At 43.5% G+C, this 15,759-nt stretch overlaps 1 protein-coding gene across 2 annotated transcripts in view; it reads left to right on the top strand.

Annotated features, from left to right (window-relative positions):
• The window catches only part of nckap5l (NCK-associated protein 5-like), a 55,761-nt gene that overhangs the window by 7,378 nt on the left and 32,624 nt on the right, over positions 1 to 15,759 (top strand). Inside the window, exons 1-2 of one of the 2 annotated variants that reach the window (XM_039800397.1) lie at positions 10,662 to 11,031; positions 14,509 to 14,587. The gene's annotated coding sequence lies outside the window, so the exon portion shown is untranslated. Of the gene's footprint in view, positions 1 to 10,661; positions 11,032 to 14,508; positions 14,588 to 15,759 lie in introns of those variants that run through there. The other variant, XM_039800398.1, reaches the window with a different exon arrangement.

The following is a 15,759-nucleotide window of genomic DNA, read 5'->3' as shown; positions in this document are numbered from 1 at the left end:
GGTTTCCTAACACTGTTCCTTTGTGCACCCCTGCAGTTTATTTCCGTTTGTCTCAAAATAAAGTTGTTATTGAGGAGCTTTATGCTCTTTCCCTCTCCACCCCTTCAATCCCTAAACCCTCTCCCACAAGGTGCTTTAGTGAGCGGCTGCTGCTGCTTCGGTGTTCTAAAATCTCATGAGCTTCCTTTTTCAAAACTCAAACCTACATGCCTTGGAAAAAAAACGCCAGCGCTCTTCCCGGGGAGGTCGCGTTTGTCGGCATAATGGAGAGCAGATTGTTTGGATGCTTAAATAAGGAATCTCCATATATAACCCTCCCATGTTATCTTTTGATTCTGTACCATAAATAGGTCTTCCTCTTGGCCAGACCTTGGGAAAAGGATGTGGATGAGGAGCGTGCCCCGACTCCCGGTTGAGTTTGAGCCGGCTGCGGCTGGTGGCCAGATGTGGCCAGATGTGGCCAGACGCTGCCCCAATCGCCGTTACCTTCTTTTTATCTGGTGTCATCGTTGGCCTGTATCATAAGAGTTCAACGTGGAGCTCTCTGTAGCTCCCCCAGCTTCAGATGTTTACTAATCCTGCTCATGGCTGGAGTACTCAGTGGTGGGAAGTGACTAAGCGCATTAACTCAAGTACTGTACTGAAGTATTGAGTATTGCCATTTTCTGCTACATTTATATATCTACTCCACTACATTTCAGAGGGAGGCATTGTACTTTTTTACTCCACTAACTGCATTTATTTGATACCTTTTTAGTTACTTTGCTGATTCAGAATAATGATACAAGTAATAAACAACAAATACGTTGATGTAATGTTACAGATTATCGCTGGGGTGAAATTCACAAGCTACCCAGCAATATACGTAGTAATTAAAATGAGCTCCATCTTTTATATTATTCTGAAATGGGCCGTTCTGCACAATGAGTACGTTACTTTTGTACTTTCGAGAATAATTTTGAATGTAGGGCTTTTACTTGTAACGGAGTAGCTCTACACTGTGGTATTGCTACTTTTACTTATAGCCAGGACACACCAGCCAGACGGCCGACCGTCGACAGAAAAGCCAGTCGAAATGATCAGTCGGGTCCCCGAGGTCCAAAAAACTGCGGAACACACTGAGGCGACACCCACTTGAGAAACGTAATACGTCTCCATAGCAGCAGGCGGCGCAACTCTGTATTGTTGCCCAAGAAATGAAAACAGGCAGCGGATTGGACGAACGCGTCACATGGGTTTGTTTTCTCCGGAAATTCAAAGCCAGACTGGCATAGCGGCTCGTTCAGAATACGATCTCATATGTTCTTTTATACACAAATTAAAAAATAGATGGATGTTTCTTTTATTCTCGAGTCAGGAAACGGGAATCCTGTCGGGACTCAGGAATAAAAGAAGTGTTATTCACTACTAAACTATAAATGTAGTCTCTGTGTTTTAAACACAGAGTGGTTACATGGTTCCACTGTTTCCATCCCTGCAGCTCTTTATTACTGTATTGGGGCGGCGGTAGCTCAGTCCGTGGCGACTTGGCTTGGGAACTGGAGGGTCACGGTTCAGGACCAAGTAATGGTAGCCAGTTCTCCTCCTGGGCACTGTCGAGGTGCCCCTTGAGCAAGGCACCGAAACCTCCAATTGCTCGGGGCCCCATCCTGCTTTAGGCAGCCTCCTTGCTCTGACATCTTCCCATACATATTGCATGTGTATGGGTCCTGGTCCATTTTATCAGTGAGCTGATTGGTCAGTAGTCACTGGGGCTGGGACCATAGGCTGTTGTCCCGATTCGATTCTTTCACCATACATGGCTGCCGATTCCATTTGTATTGCGATTTTTATTTATTGCGATTCTAGAAGTATTTCGATTAGTATTGAGAGTGTTGTGATTTTCAAACAAAAGTTGAATAATACATTTCTAGAGACAGTATATCACGAGACATTTCTAAAAACGTATTGTTTTCTAAGAAGAATGCACTTCACGTGTCAGTCAGTCAGTCTGACATTTATTTGTAAAGAAGAACATAACATGGATTTTCTGCTTTGGCTCTGTATGGCTGGAAACGGATAGGATGTCGCCGTTGGCGCTACCGTATAAACGGAACGTATGTAGGTGAATCATTGGTTAAAAAACGTTAAAATAAATATAGATTCTAAGAAAAACAATTGATTTTTAAAACTTTTTTTTTTTTCTTCTCCTCCCCCTAGCAGTCGGGCTGTTTTGACATGTTTGGATCCGCAGCACCGTGGGGATCTACCCAGGTTACCACGGTGATAAAAATGAGTCGGCCTCTTGATACCAGAAAACTTGAGTTAAGCCCAAAAGATTTCTTGGTGGTAGTTTCTAGATTTCCAGCGTGCTTGTGATATCTCTACTGGACGGACATGATGGCTGCCTATGACCTGGATTAACTCGTCTGGCCTCCTCACCAGCGTGTCTTGCTCATACCTCCACATATTTTCCAGCTACGTCCGGGTTCAGGAGTTTGTGTGCGGATGTGACTCGCTGAGGAATCAAGGTATTACAGACGTTGGCTGAAACACATGGAAATGTTGTGTGCAGCTGGACAAAAATGTCAGTATGGTTGCGCAGCTCGCGGTCGGCAAAGGGGACGCCGCCTCTCTCCGGAGTAGTTACGTGGGTATAAAACCTGCCTTTAATAGAGGCCGCGACAAATGGTTTTCATTACTGGGCTTTTATGTTGCAGAAATGAACTGGAGAGCATCCTTCTGAATCTTTTTTTCACATGTGAGGGATTTATCAAAAGCCACAGCAGCTCTGGGGGGGGGGGAGACTGTGATAAAAGAAACGTTGGCTCCAAAGTCGTGAAATAGTGAAAAATGTCTATCATTTTCAGTGTGTTTGCTTACCTGTACTTCAGATTTCATACTGTACATACGTACATGGCATTATGCCAGTTACCCGTTTATATTATTGGCATTGTGTAAATTTTGGAATTGCACCTTTTTTGTGTTGATAGTTAACATTTGCACTCTTTCCTCCTTTTGTTCTGCAACCGCTGCACAACAATTTCCCTCAGGATAAAAAAAGTTCTCTTTTAAATTTAAATCTAAAAACCCAAAGACGTTCAGCACAATATCAATAAATCTGCTAAATATTCATTTACAATTCAATTTCTCCTCAAAATATTAATCGACATATCGTTTCAGCTCTACATGTGAAGGTAATTTCTAGGGGTTGAGCGATACTGTTTTTTCAAGGCCGATACCAATTTATTAGTAGTTAATGTAACCAATAACCAATATTTGGAACGGATATGCCTCTTTAGAGTGAAAATGAAAATCTTTAAAGCTACACTGTAAGAATTGCTCCCATCTAGCGGTGAAATTGTATATGACAACCAACTGAATATTACTTTCTAGCCCTTCCTCCTACGGTGGCCGAACCCGAAATTAGCGCTCTCCGTGGTTTACACGCAGCTGTTCTAGCCACTCCAATATTAACTTTTGCCTTGTTGCTTTGCCTGTCACGTTGTTGTTTTAATTCTCTTTTTCGCTTCCCTGGCGAGTAATCTCCCACGGTGCCAATAGGTGTAAGAGGGCGAAAGGCGGAGGTATGTCCCTCTTTGGCTAATGTATTTTAAAGATGGAAGCGCTACATGGCGGCCGTCATTCGAGCGACTCGCTCGGATGTATTCTGAATGAATACTTTGATTAGTTGGTGGAAGTAATTTCACATGAATGAGCACATTTGTGAAAGAACAAAGTTTTTTTTGTTGTTGCTAAGAATCAACTCAAAAAATGACTTTAGGAGCTTTAAATCAAAATTTAAGATTTTGGAATATTCCAAAAATCCAACACAAAACTTTGATTAAATGCTTTAAGCAATGATTTAATAAATTTGAAACTTTAACCATACTACCCACTAACAAGATAGTGCTGTGGGCGGGACATTAAGTCAGACTCAGTGGTGAGTGAAATCGAAGCAGAGGGACAGACAGAGCTGTAGCGGAGACAAAGTAGACCACTTTTTAATCCATAAACGTTATAGGTTATCAGGCAAATAATACGCCGATACAGATAATGTGCAAACTGCCAAAAAAACGGCCCTATAATCGTCCAGGGCCGATAATCGGCCTATCCCTAGTAATTTCTCCTGGCTTTGCATCCGTTGCACAAATAGCTAAGACCAGCCAGCCCCTGTCGATGGCTCACTGGCTTCAACTCCTGCCTTCCTAATGAGGGCCGACTGAGCCGAGGCTTCATGCAAATTAACGCAGGAGACCTTCACCGACACCACCGGGGTGTTTATAGCCCCGGCTTAAAACCCAGGCCTGAGTGTCGCATTTCTTGTTTGTGGATTAGCTCTCCATCCTCCCGTGGAGCCGTGGCCATCGCTGCCCGTTAAACTGTCGGCCCCTCAATGGAGGTTTGGACCCCTTCAGTCTGATTTACAGCTCTAATTCAGAGCTTCCCTGACAGTTCCCTCGCTTCAGCCACCATCGGACCACAAACATGTAGCGGTGGACCATCTGCTAACGGATCCTTGCTTTCTGTATCTTTACAAGGCCTGCCTGCAACTAACAATTATGGTCATTATCAGTTCATTTGCCAGTTGTTATAAAAATGTCACAGAGCACAAAGCCAAGTCTTCACGTCGCCTGTTTTGTCCAACCCAACACTCCAGAAACCAAATATAGTAAATGAGAAATATTTACTGCAAAATAAAAGCTTGAATTGAGAAGCTCTGCCCTGGTAACATTTTGGTATTTCTTTGCTTGAAAAATGATATAAACGATTAATTGGTTGTCAAAATAGTTGCTGATTATTCTTCCGTTGATCGACTATCAAATGCGATCAGTTCATCACGTAAGTGTTTCCGCTTTTGAAATTGCCCATTATCATTTCCCAGAGCCCAATGTGACTGTTGTTATTTAAATACAGTCCCAAAGATATTCGGTTTACGATCATTCATGAAATAGAAAAGCATCAAATACTTTTCAGTTTAGAAGCCGGAACCAGAGAATTTGGAGCAAAAGAGAAATCGTTGGCGGTTCAATTTCCAGTCAATCAGCTAATTGGTTAATGGACGAATCGTTCCAGCTTTTTGTTTTACTGTTTCTTTGTTTTTTGGGGGGGTTAAAGGATTCCCTGTTGTCCTCCTCATGTATTCAGGACAGAAGGAGCTGCATGGGTTTAAAACGGAGGCGTGACGTCCTGCTTTACATGTCGTTTGCATTGAATTTAAAATTTTCACTTAGTTTCCAGGCAAGTTTCCCTTCCATCAAGACACGTTTTATTGCCTCATGACTCTCATGTCCACGTTACCGTTGAGTTTTTCAGTGGGCGAAGATCTTCACTTGAGGGGAAAGTGGATGGTGGAGGGAGGTGACAATAGGCCCTTTTATGTTGTGAGTTATCCTCATTCCCTTGTGTTAGCTCCAGGGGACCACGTGACCAGCTCTCATTCAGGTCATGTTCAGCCTTTGACCCTCTTAGAAGGGAAGCTAGTCCCTCAATGTCCCATTCATGCCATACAGATGTCTGTGTGCGTCCATGTCTGACTCAGCAGACGTATGACCGTCCCCTGACAGCCCTTCATTCAAGTGACGTGAGTAGTTTCTGTGCTGCACTGGTGACAACAAGACTGAAGACCTAAATTAACATTGAAATCATTCCTCTCTGTTTCCAGAGTGTTACGCTCATTTTCAATTAGATTTAGAGGTGGAAAAGTTGGTGTAGCGATTAGAGCTGGGCGATGTGGAGAAAATCAAATATCACTATTTTTTAACCAAATCGATTCTGCCATCGATGGCGATATTGAAGGGTTCAGTATTTGGTACTTTCACAAATATTTACACAATGACAGTTCTGATAAATAATCACCAATAATATGGATACAATGGCAAATTATAAAACAGTAAAACCAGGAAAAGACAACACGTGTCATATCGCGATAATAGGATATCCAAAAGGTAAGACGATATCTAGCCTCATATATCGATGTAGATACATTATATAGTAGCGATAAAAGCAAACAAGTTCTTCAAACTATAGATAGATAGATAGATAGATAGATAGATAGATAGATATAGCGTTTTTTCAATCCTCCTATCTAAGGCGACATTTACACCGCTACAATTGTTTTTTTAATCACCCAAGTGTTTTTAGCTCCAGTAGAAGAACGAATCTCCGATCAAACTGATGCGGCCAAACCTCATATCTCATCGACATTCTAGTATACTGGGCATAAACAGGAGGCAGCGTGTATACTCCGTCCGTTGCTGGTAGTTGCCATGGTAACAATATTAGCTTAGTCTCGGAGACTGAGATGTCGCGACCGATGAGACCCAATCAGGCTCCGAACCAAAACTGGTCAGAAGGGTTTCCAAATGTCTCCGGTTTAGGTGCTCTGAAACGCCAGAGCAGGGGGAACGAGAGGTGTAAACGTAGCAAAAGATATTCATTTTGACACCAAAACATAGCGATGTAAACGTAGCCTTAACCACAGAAGGTAACGGTCGCGGTCGTTAACGTTGCGAAACGGTCACAGTTTGGTTCGGTTATAGGCACAAAAACTACTTAGTTAAGATTAGAAAAAAAGTTTGTGGTTTGGGTTCAAATCAGTCCATTTGTTACGTCACTTAACTTTCAGTTACCCATGTGACTCAAAACGTGATGAAGTTCCGTGAAGTTAGAAAAACCTTTCCGTTTAGAGGACACCCACCCCTGTCCCCTGGGTGAAAGTCAAAAGTAAAGTGCAATAGACTTAGTGAATAAATGATGACGAACATGAACTCTTCAGGCAAGAGTTGAAGCGACCGTGCTTTGTTGTTGCAGGACGCAGTCACCTGCACACGGGGGCGTAGCACTAAATTCTGGGCCCTGTAGAAAGGCATTCTCTATGGGCCCCTCCCCGCATCCACAGCTATTCATTCTAGCCCTCCTCACATGAGGACCCTGGGTACTTAGTCCCCTTATTCTCCCCTGTTTTTACCTTTGTAGTGTTTACAACTTTTTTTGTTGCAGTGATGTTTCCTGTTTACGGTACCTTAACGGGACTCTCATGCAGCGATACCGACAGATGAGTCTGATCTCCGGTTACATGATTGTCCAGCGCAGGGTGACGTTGGCTTGTTTTTCACCAAAAGTTAAATCAGACTCAACTTGTTGCTGCAGGCATTCAAGGAGTGACGTGTGTGTGTGTGTGTGTGTGTGTGTGTGTGTGTGTGTGTGTGTGTGTGTGTGTGTGTGTGTGTGTGTGTGTGTGTGTGTGTGTGTGTGTGTGTGTGTGTGTGTGTGTGTGTGTGTGTGTGTGTGTGTGTGTGTGTGTGTGTGTGTGGGCTCAGCCAGCCGGTGCCTCCCTAGAGCATTAGCGTTATGAACAGTCCTACTATCTTCACCTTTTTTTATCAAATCGCCTGAAAAAACTACACCAGACAACATCCACAGCTGTGGAAGCACTGGTGTTCACATGCAGGTTGTCTCTTGTTTTGCAGCCACTAGGTGGACACAGATTAGAGGCCTGGCGACGAGGACAGACTGGCCAGGACGGCCATATGCGTGTTCAGTAATTAGAGGATAAATCCTCACTGGACACAAGCTCTTTTGATCTGGGTGATTTTTTGATGTTAAGCTCACTCAGCGTCTGTCCTGTTTGTTTGTTTGTTTTCTTTCATGTGGTTAACTCCTGATGACCAGTGCAGTTTATTTAATTTTTTTGTCTTCGGGGTCTCATTTCACCAGCGGTGGAAGAAATATTCCGATATTTTACTTGAAATACGTGAAAACACTCCACTATATGTAAACGTCCTGCATTCAAAAGACCACTGTTCCCAGCAGCAGCCGCCATAAGCCCGCCCACAGAGTCTATACACGATGTGATTGGCCTGACTAGAGTTTGTTTTTTTCCAGCTCGGAGAGTGCCTAGAAAAAGAAATTTACATTAACAATTTAAGAGGGGAAGGAATAGTGCAATATCAGTGTAGTTGAGATTTAAATATAAGTACAGTTCTGTTTTCAGCTTTGTGACTAATCATGTAGTAAAAAAGTACAATGTTTGCCTCTGAGATGTAGTGGAGTTCACCGATAAAGTAGCATAAAATGAAAATACTGAGTTACAAGTGCCTTGAAATTGGTCCTTAAGTCTAGTACTGGAGTCAATGTTATTTCAGCACTGCGTTTCAGACAGAATCTGATATTCTGCTGTGAGTGGTATACTCGCCAAACTGGCTCGACTGTTTTGGTCAAAAGTGAAATGAGAATAGCTTGAAACAACTGCCATTCATGTGAGCACCCCGGGGCGCTTGATTCTGACTATAGGAAGTCTGTTGTGGGGGGTAAAGTCCATTCAGGTCAGGTCTCTTGTCGACTCAATTAGGGTCAAATTAAAAAAAAGGTCAACTTTTGAAATGAGTATAGATCTGCTTGTTTTAAAGAATAGTTCGTTGGGATGTTATTACTTTTATGGCATTATCCTCCCACGATCGAGCCACGGAACCGGTGTTTTTCCCTCCTCCTGTTTTTGCCGTGGCGCCCAGTCATCTTGTCATCAGACTTGGTTTAGCGAGTCTGGCATGTCTGAGGGTAATGTGGCTTCATTAACAAGGAGAGCAGATGACTCACACAGGGTGATAAACCTTTGCGATGAAGAAAGCCTTCATTCTGCTGACCAGTTTAGACACGACGCAGTTTAGTTGAAACATGCCGCTGCTATCATTTTCATTCACAAGCGTCTCCGCTGTATGAGAGAGAGTTACTGTAGAAGAGCTGGCACTAACTGTCGGCTCATTTCATTAATCCATCGGCTTAATTCTTTTTTTTTTCTTCTTTTTTTTTTTGGGATAAATTATTAAGTTTCAGTTGTTTCAGTCATTTTTTTATTTTAACAACTCTTGTTCCAGCTTAGATGTGAAGATTTTAATGATTTCCTTTCTTATACATGATGAACTGAATATCTTTGGGTTTTGGACTAATGGGCGGACAAAAAAAGTCACTTTAGCCATTTTTCTAAAGCTGAAATGGTTAGTTGATAATCGGCAAACATTTCTGATAATTGGGTAATAATTAAATTCAAGTTTTCAGGCAAAAAATACCAAATATTCATTCCAGCTTCTCAGATGGGAGGCTTCTTTTATACGCGATAGTAAATGGAGTATATTTGTGTTTTTTGGACTGATCCTAAAACGAGGTTTTATTCACTATTTTAGAGGCCAAACAATCAAGTAATTGACAAAATAAGCAGCAGATTAATCTAGGGCTGCAACCAACGATTATTTTCACTATCAATTAATCTGCCATTAACTTCTCAATTAATCGTTTTGTCTATAAAATGTCAGAACATAGTGAAAGGGGCCTGCTCTAACAGTCCAAAACTCCAAAATATTCAGCTTTTCACTAGATATGACTAAGAAAAGCAGCAAACCATCACATTGGAGAAACGTTAACCAGCAAATGTTTTGAATTATTGCTTGAAAAGGGACTTGATTATCAAGTATTTGGCTGACATATTTTCTGTCGATTGACAAATCGACTAATCGTTGCAACTTTAGATTGATTGATAATGAAAATACTTGCTGCCCTAACTTGTTTAAATCATTTTGTAAAACAAAGATACCATAAATTAGCTTGTTTCAGCTTCCTAAAAGGGAAGATTTTGTGTTTTTCACTTCTGTCTATAGCCCGACCGACGCTGGATTTTTGATCCCGATATCGAAATGGAGGAAGAGATTTAAATAAACATAAAGAAATGATGTGAACAAACTTTATCTAGTCAGGTATTTTTTGGGGGGCTTTTCCGCCTTTAATTTGACAGGACAGCTAGGTGAGAAAGGAGAGAGTGGGGGAGACATGTAGGAAATTGTCATAAGTCGGATTCTAACCCTGGGCCTCTGCGTCGAGGCATAAGCCTCTCAGTATACGTGCGCCTGCTCTACCACTGAGGCAACCCCGCCACATCTAGTCGGGATCTAAGGTGTTTGGTGTTTTAAGCCCCCAACGTCGTCTTCCAGGCAGCGCTGCCTTAAAGTCGACGTTGGGGGCTTAAAACCCCATCGGGCGTTTTTTAATTGTGACATTTTGGTGTAAAAAAATCAACTTGTCAGCGCCCTCTGCTGGACAAACTCTGTCACTGTTTTTAAATTCCCTTAAACCAGCCGATGTACACCGATAACGATCAGTCATTGATCCGCAATAATCTAATATGGGCGATATATTGGTGTCGGCCTACTTGTCACGTGTGATTAATCCATTGGCTTTAGAAAAAAGTCATGGCCCACCACTTTTCCCTATTTTCTAGCATTTTATAAAACAAAACAATGACTTGATAACCGAACTAATGGTTAGTTGCAGCCCTACTTTTTCTGTGACTGTTGTGTTTCTCCGCGCAGCCTCACAGTCCAGCACTTATTACCACTGTGATTGAGAAACCCAATCCTCTTAGCACAGAGCCGGTTTTCTTTCTAGGGCACTGAATGGCTCTTTGCACGAGTCCTGTCAGTTCAGCCCGCCTGTCGGATATCCTCTCTCTGTTAAGTTCCTTTGTCCGCTACATGGTAGTAGGGTCTCTTTTGACACACAACCCCCTCCGTCTCCACCTCTTTATGGGCCTGGTGCGGCAGCTGCAGGGTTAATGTTTAGCAGCAGCAGCAGAGAGGCAGGAGTTGGAGGAGGAGGAGGAGGAGGAGGGGGGGGGGAAGAGAGCGGCAGAGAGGTGGGGGCTGGTCCACAGCTGTTGTAGTAGGCAGGGTCTATTGGGGTAGGAAGCCTGGCTCACTCGCCCTGGAACAATGGGAGACATGGCAGCCTCTGCAGACAGCACAGACCCACACACAATGCACATGCCCAAGGACGGGCCTTTCTCTAGCTGAAGTGCAGAGGAAACCGGCTTCCTCGCTACGCTCGCAGGGTGACGGCACTTTTACCAGGGAGGAAAATAATCTCCTCCGCAACCGTAAAACAGAAATGTAAGGTTGTCGCTCTTTTTTTTCCGCTTCTTCTGGTGCCTTACGTTTTTTCGATCTGCTGTGAGGAGAGCTCTGGATGCGCTGACTGGATGACTGAAAAGGCAGCAGGAGGAAGGTGAGCTGACCCAAAATGTGTACTTGATAGGGGGGGGGGGGGTGTTTGAATACTGATTGAGTTTTTACAGCTGACATGATGTTTCCTGGGCTTCTCGCTGTGTTTTCCTGTTGTTCCTGTGTCAGAATGAATCTGATTTTGACTTGGTATGAGGATGAAGTGCTGTGACAGAGAGGACATTTGTTAAGTGAGGTTTAATGGTGCTGACTTGACATGAATGGACTTGATGACTCGCGTGTGTGTGTGTGTGTGTGTGTGTGTGTGTGTGTGTGTGTGTGTGTGTGTGTGTGTGTGTGTGTGTGTGTGTGTGTGTTTTTTTTGTGTGTGTGTGTGTGTGTGTGTGTGTTGTGTGTGTGTGTGCGGTGCGTCCATGTGTCCATCCGCAGGCTAGCTCATATTTTAGGAGCTCTGTTTACCACACACTGGTAATTGTCGGTTTTTTATTTTGGCCGAACCAAAACAGAATGATGCCGGCTTGTTTTGGTTGCAGCTAACAATGTGTCGTAAATCTGCCAAAATGTGCTTCTGGCGGTGGTGGCTTCTGGTTGACGAAAAGCTAAAAATCCCAGTTTGCGTTGTTGTGTGCGAGACGGAGGAGCCGGTGATGCGTTTCCTCCCTGGGTGTGGAGGTCGCCTGGCACACATTTAAGAAGGATCCCTGCGATCAGTTTGATTGCATACATGGCGCCAATCCAACCTTTTCATGCCTTTTGGGAAACAGAGCTCCCTTTCCCCTCCTCCATCCCATCCCATCCCTCCCCCCACCCCCTCTCTGCCGCCTCCGCTCCTCATCCCAAATATTTCTTGTGAACGATTGGTCTCGGTTCTTATAGCCAAACATCAGACAGGAAGCAGCACCGAGGGAGCCCCCCAGCCTGATTCTGTCTCACCCACGTCCCTCCTCCTCCTCCTCTTTGATATTTATCTGCATCTGTATTAATGATGCAGACAATCGCGTGGTGATGGTGTGTCTGCAAAAAAAAAACAACAACCCCGACTTTGGCCTACATTTTCAGTCTTCCCCCGATCTTCTTTAATTTTCTCCATGTGAGGATTTAGGCTTTTGTCACATTGTTTACATCTCCCGCCTACACACTTTGCCTACACAGCAAGAACTTCAATCTGCGCCTTTGCCCAGATTGGCAGATGGAAAGGGTGCTGTTTGACATATCCTGAGACGGCCTTGCCTGTGCCAAATCCCCAAGAGTGCGACTGACATGATTTAAGAAGCTTTTGTGCATTTCTTCTCTGTGCTTCGGCTGAGTCGCCTTTTGAAATATATATATATATATATTTTTTTTTTGTCTGCCCTCGTTCCATGAATCTCATCTGCTGCATCCTCTTCTGCAGCATCCCACCAAACCTCCTTTTGAAAATTTGGCTCAATATTTCATCATTTCCTCAGCGTCCAGCCGTCAGAAATCAAGGGCCGTCCTCGGTAAATAAATACTGGCGATGTGCAATCGTTGGAGGTCTCTCGCGCTTTCTTTAATTTTTGATCTCTGAGCCCTGTGATCTGCCGTCTTCGTGATCTCGCTCTCGTGACACGGCTCACAGATCACGGTCTGCTCCTTTTTTTTTTTCTTTTTTCTTTTTTTTTCTTCCCCAGAACCGGGCGTACCGAGGAGGGCACTGCCTGACCAGATGATCTGCTCTCGCTCTAATAAAACCCAGATTGAGAGGGCAGATGCTCAACGGCTCTAATCCCATTTCAGATTGACAAATCTAAAAGGATCAGGCCGTGTTACTTTTGGAAATGGAGAGTTAATGCTGCAGCTCGGCGTCTAAACATATCTGAAGTGGTCCGACAAAAACGCCGAATGAAGAGACGCGGCAGCAGACGGAGCGTCCCCCATTTAGGCTTGAAACTGAAAGTGGACATAATTAACAGGGGACTCTGTTAATGGGGAATCCCACATTAGACCTAACAAGAAATCGTTGTGTGGCACCCAGTGTGGAGAGTCCTGCGTTATCAGAAAGACATAAAAGCAGAGTTCTTAAATGCGGTCTGCTGAATTATTCATCCATCTTTCTTTCATTACACTTTACAATGACTCGGAGATGAAAGGGAAGACGAGAGGAGGGGAGCGAGATAAGAAGGTGGGTGGGGGTGGGGGGCTGGTGGTGTTGGCATAGCTGGCGTCTGCCGAGCGCTGGTATCTCCCGAGGGCAATGGAGCGTCTTCCTCTCCTCCCCCGGTTTCCTGTTTCCACTCGCAGATCGAAGGAAAGCTGCAGCCTTTGCCCGCCACATAACGGAGGTGACATTGGTCTACCCCAACAACCCCAAAATTCCTGCCATCAAACTCTCAAGATCTCATGACAAACTGACACAGCTCATGACAAACTGACGCATCATGTGATTTCTGTCGTATGATTTGAAGGAAGTTCGTAGGTTTTGTTTCAACATTTGGGGGGGGCACATTATAACTCGGGGGTCTCGGGGTCCTCCATTATAACATTTTGTGCGTCACTTAATTTCCTGCATCCTGATGAATCTTTATGCAACAAATTGGGCCTTTTCTGCATCAATTCATTCATTTATTTATGTAAAGGAAATTATTATCCTGCTGTGTTGTTCAAAACCTTCTGCATATTCAAAACATCAAATTCTTTAGGTATCCTGTACATCTCGACAACAGATCTGTTAGTGAATGAGGCCGCGTTAAAACCCATAAGCTCTAAAGTTTAAAGCCACAAGAAGTCCCATCTTTATTTTTCACGCTCCCGTTGTGTAGTACCCTGGAAATCCAGAGTTGTCGTGAGAGCGCAATTTGAATTTCTGCAGTATCTGATCTAGGCGGGCCAGAGGCGAGCTAAACCGATGACAGCGCTGCAACGTCCAAGTCCGGAATCAGTCAGTGAACATTGGTCGTAGTGTTATCAGATTGCGCGCAGTGATATTTTCAAATGCATGCTTGGTGCCGCCCCTCGAGTTGGGCCATTTTCATTACCCATAGCCAGACCCTTAATCTTTCAGATTTGGATCTGGATTTCCAGGCTACTGATGTAGCACAAGCAGACCCAATTTCTGTTTTGTGTTGTGTACACGGTTATTTTTTTTCACCTCTTTTGGGGAGTGGGTTGTCTTTTAAGGGTGTTGAAATAAATCGCTGCATCGGGATGCGGACCTGGACGATTCTGCATCGTTGCAGTGACAGACCATAATATCTGACTGCTTGAATTTGTAATTGAAAACCATGCGTTGTAATATTATAATATTGAGGAGGTGACGAATCGTGATATCGATTTGAATCGTTGACAGGATAATCCTAATCGGATTGCGAGACCAGTGAGGAGTCCCACCCCTAGTTGTCGGTCATATTTTTTATTTTATTTTTTTAAATCTACCTCCCCTGCACCACCCCAGGGGGTTGGCAGGGATGCGGGATGTTTTCTTTGCCTGATGGAGAAAGCAGGAGGTTGAGAGTTCATTTATTAAAATGAAAACGTGTGGTTATGTTTTTCTCTCCTTCAGCTCCTTGGTGTTGTTGTTGGGCGATAGAGACAGGAGACGGACTCCTCTTCAAGGATCATAACCAGAGCTGAAACCACAGGTGAGCGTCTTCATTATGTATGTCAAATGGCTGAGTTCTCTAGCTATATACAACTAATGATTCTCAGTTTATCTGCAGATTTAATGGTTTGGTCTATAAAATGTGGGGGGAAAAAGTGGGAAAAGGATCATCACAATGACCCAGAGAAAGGTGACTGTTGTTTTAGCGCTGTAACTAACCATTGTTTTTATTCTCGATTTTTAATCTGCCGGTTGTGTCATTGATTAATCAATTATTCGATCAGTCCAAAAAAAAATGACAGACGGACGGGGAAAAATGCCCCAAAAAGTCCAAGGTGACATCTTCAAACTGCCCATTTTGTCCAAAAACCAAATATATTTAATTCCCAGTGATATAAATCGGAGCAAAGCAGTTAATCTGCACATTTGAGAATCTGCAACCGGAGCATGTTTGCCAAAAATGACATGAAACAAGTCATTGATTAATTAAAATGTTATAAAGTAATCTATAAATTGACTAATAATTCCTATTCCATAATTCCAATTGTTTGCGTTGACCAACTAAAAGTAAAAAAGAAAAAAACTAAAATACTTGGATAAACAGCAAATAGTCACAACTGAGGAGCTGGAACCAGGGGATGTTTTACATAAACAATCACTGAAATGATTAATCAATTATCAAAATGGTTGTTGATTTATTGTTTCAACTCTACAGTTCAGCATTTAAGTTGTTAGTAATCGACAGAATCCACGATAAAGCTTTCCATTTGCTTTCTTTGTCCGACCAACCGTCCAAAACCAAAATGTACTTGTCCCCTAAAACGGAGACATTTGGAAATTGCGGCACACGTCGGTGATTTATTTGTTTGACAGGACAGCTGATGAAATGAAAGGGGAATGAGAGGGTAAATGACGGTGTTTGGTGTTTTAAGCCCCCAACATCGCCTTCCAGGCAGCGCTGCCTGGAAGGCACTAGGATTAGGCAAGGGTTAGGGTTAGGTGCCTTGAAGTCGACGGTCGCAGTGCTGCCTTGAAGTCGACGTTGGGGCCTTAAAACACCATCGACCGGGCCCGCTGCGTCGAGGAGTAAACCTCCATATATGGGCGCCTGCTCTACCAACTGAGCTATCCGGCCGCCCTCGCACGTCAGTCTTCTCGGTAGGCATGGATCCGAATATTTTAATAATCGTTCGATGGGTAGGTATTTGATTT

The sequence above is a fragment of the Perca fluviatilis genome, chromosome 5 (assembly GCF_010015445.1).
Source record: "Perca fluviatilis chromosome 5, GENO_Pfluv_1.0, whole genome shotgun sequence".
In the NCBI taxonomy this organism is placed as follows: domain Eukaryota; kingdom Metazoa; phylum Chordata; class Actinopteri; order Perciformes; family Percidae; genus Perca; species Perca fluviatilis.
Note: the sequence above shows the minus strand (reverse complement) of the source record. Positions and strands in the feature narration are given on the sequence as shown.